At 45.2% G+C, this 2806-nt stretch overlaps 1 protein-coding gene across 4 annotated transcripts in view; it reads right to left on the bottom strand.

The window, feature by feature from the left end:
• LOC112241344 (sodium/calcium exchanger 3-like) overlaps positions 1-396 on the bottom strand; it is a 93010-nt gene extending 92614 nt beyond the window's left edge. For 3 of the 4 annotated variants that reach the window (XR_006084426.1, XR_006084427.1, XM_042329356.1), the window contains exon 1: positions 1-396. This exon is cut by the window's left edge and continues 243 nt beyond it. The gene's annotated coding sequence lies outside the window, so the exon portion shown is untranslated. The other variant, XM_042329357.1, reaches the window with a different exon arrangement.
• Between the last annotated feature and the right edge of the window lie 2410 nt (positions 397-2806).

The following is a 2806-nucleotide window of genomic DNA, read 5'->3' as shown; positions in this document are numbered from 1 at the left end:
TTCTTCTCAATGACAGACAGCTCAGTTCTGACACATCCTCAGAGACCCGAAAGAAGGATGGAGGAGCGAGAAAGAGAGAGAGAGACAGAGAGAGAGAGAAAAACAAAAAACAAATATTGTTTCTGTTTTCTCCGGGAGGAAAACCTTTGGGAATCTTCAGCTTCAATCCTTCATTCAGAAGGCTAGATAACGGCACCGACGGTAGCCTAGGCGACGGTGCGCGCGTGCATTGCCTTTTTTCCCAGTGTTCTGTAGCCACAACCGATACGAACCCTCGCTCTCTCTCTCCCCTGTCCCCTCCCTGTGTCACATTATATGAGTGACACTGTGTCGCGGAGGGCTTTCCACTCCCTTCCGAAACCAAACACACTCGCACACTCTCACGGGATCGCAGTCTCTCTCAATGTCAGAGAGAGAGAGAGGGGGGGATGAGGAATTGAGAATGAGAGAGGGAGATGGTGAGGGCGGAGGTAGTGTGTGTGTGTGTGTGTGTGTGTGTGTGTGTGCGCGTACGTGCGGTAGCGAGAGAGGTTGGTTGAGCTCAGCTGCATAAAGAAGAGGAGCTATAGCTAGAGAGGGAGAGGGAGAGAAGGAGAGGGAGGGTGAGATGGAGAGAGAGAGAAGTCAGGCTGTGCACACTGCCCTCATTTTGCACTTCCTAAGCTCCTGCCAAATGTATGACCATATTAGAGACACATATTTCCCTCAGATTACACAGATCCACAAAGAAATCCAAAACAAATCACATTTTAATAAACTCCCATATCTACTGGGTGAAATACCACAGTGTGTCATCACAGCAGCAATATTTGTGACCTGTTGCCACAAGAAAAGGGCAACCAGTGAAGAGCAAACACCATTGTAAATACAACCTATATTTGTTTATTTTATTTCCCTTTTGTACATTAACTATTTGCACATCATTAGAACATTACAACACTGTATATATACATAAAATAACATTTTGTATTGTTTAATTCACTTTGTTTATTATCTAATTCACTTACTTTGTCAGTGTAAACATGTTTCCCATGCAAATAGAGCCCTTTGAATTGAATAGAGGCAGAGAGAGAATGAGAGTGAGATAGGGACAGATTGAAAGAGAGGCTGAGAGAGAGAGAAAGAGAGGCTGAGAGAGAGGCTGAGAGAGAGAGGCTGAGAGAGAGAGGCTGAGAGAGAGAGAGAGAGGCAGAGAGAGAATGAGAGTGAGATAGGGACAGATTGAAAGAGAGGAAGTGAGAGAGAGAGAAAGAGAGGCTGAGAGAGAGAGAGAGAGGCTGAGAGAGAATGAGAGTGAGATAGGGACAGATTGAAAGAGAGGAAGTGAGAGAGAGAGAAAGAGAGGCTGAGAGAGAGAGAGAGAGGCTGAGAGAGAATGAGAGTGAGATAGGGACAGATTGAAAGAGAGGAAGTGAGAGAGAGAGAAAGAGAGGCTGAGAGAGAGGCTGAGAGAGAGAGAGAGGCTGAGAGAGAGAGAGAGAGAGAGAGAGGCTGAGAGAGGCAGAAATAGAGAGGCTGAGAGAGAGGAAGAGTGAGACAGAGAGAGAGAGAGCGTAGCAGAGAGAGAGGGGCTGATAGAGAGGCAGAGAGAGAGGCAGAGAGAGAGATGGCTGAGAGAGAGAGGCTGAGAGAGAGAGAAAGGCTGAGAGAGGCTGAAAGAGGCAGATAGAGAAAGGCTGAGAGAGAGAGAGAGAGAGAGAGAGAGAGAGAGAGAGAGAGAGAGAAACAGAGAGGAACAGAGAGAGAGAGGCCACCCATCTATCAGACAGTTCATCAGGACAAGTCATACCATTCTCACACACACATACACATACATACACTCTCTCTCACTCTCACTCTCTCACTCTCTCGTTCACTCATTCAGGGAATGTATGAATATGGTCTTTAATGGAATTCATTATTAATGTGTTACAGTAAAAGGAGCTGATAATGAAAACCACCAACACTGAGGCTGCCATTACAGTAAAAGGAGCTGTTAATGAACTCCACCAACACTGAGGCTGCCTTTACAGTTAAATCAAAATCAAATCATATTTTATTTGTCACATACACATGGTTAGCATATGTTAATTTGAGTGTAGCGAAAACTTGAGCTGTCAATGAACACCACCAACACTGAGGCTGCCATTACAGTGAAAGGAGCTGATAATGAACACCACCGACACTGAGGCTGCCTTTACAGTGAAAGGAGCTGATAATGAACTCCACAACAAGGCTGCCACAGTGAAAGGCTGCCATTACAGTGAAAGGAGCTGTTAATGAACTCCACCAACACTGAGGCTGCCATTACAGTGAAAGGAGCTGTTAACTGCTTATGGCTGGGGGGCAGTAATGAGTAGCTTGGATGAATAAGTTGCCCAAAGTAAACGGTCTGCTCCTCAGTCTCAGTTGCTAATATATGCATATTATTATTAGTATTGGATAGAAAACACTCTAAAGTTTCTAAAACTGTTTGAATGATGTCTGTCAGTATAGCAGAACTCATATGGCAGGCAAAAACCTGAGAAGAAATCAAAACAGGAAGTGAGAAATCTAGCTTTGTGTGTGTTCACCACAGTCCCCAATGAAATCCCCTTGAGATATTAATGATGTTGCACTGCCTAGGGGTTCCACTAGATGTCAACCATCTATGGAAATTTGAATGAGACCTCTGCTGTGTTGTGGGAGTGAATGAGAGCAGAATCTCTCAGGTGTCTGGCAGTGAGCCATTTTATGATCTCGCGCATTCCTCATGGTATCCACTTGCGTTCCATTCCTCATGGTATCCACCTGCGTTCCATTCCTCATGGTATCCACCTGCGTTCCA

The sequence above is a fragment of the Oncorhynchus tshawytscha genome, linkage group LG10 (genome assembly GCF_018296145.1).
Source record: "Oncorhynchus tshawytscha isolate Ot180627B linkage group LG10, Otsh_v2.0, whole genome shotgun sequence".
NCBI classification, from domain to species: Eukaryota; Metazoa; Chordata; class Actinopteri; order Salmoniformes; family Salmonidae; genus Oncorhynchus; species Oncorhynchus tshawytscha.
Note: the sequence above shows the minus strand (reverse complement) of the source record. Positions and strands in the feature narration are given on the sequence as shown.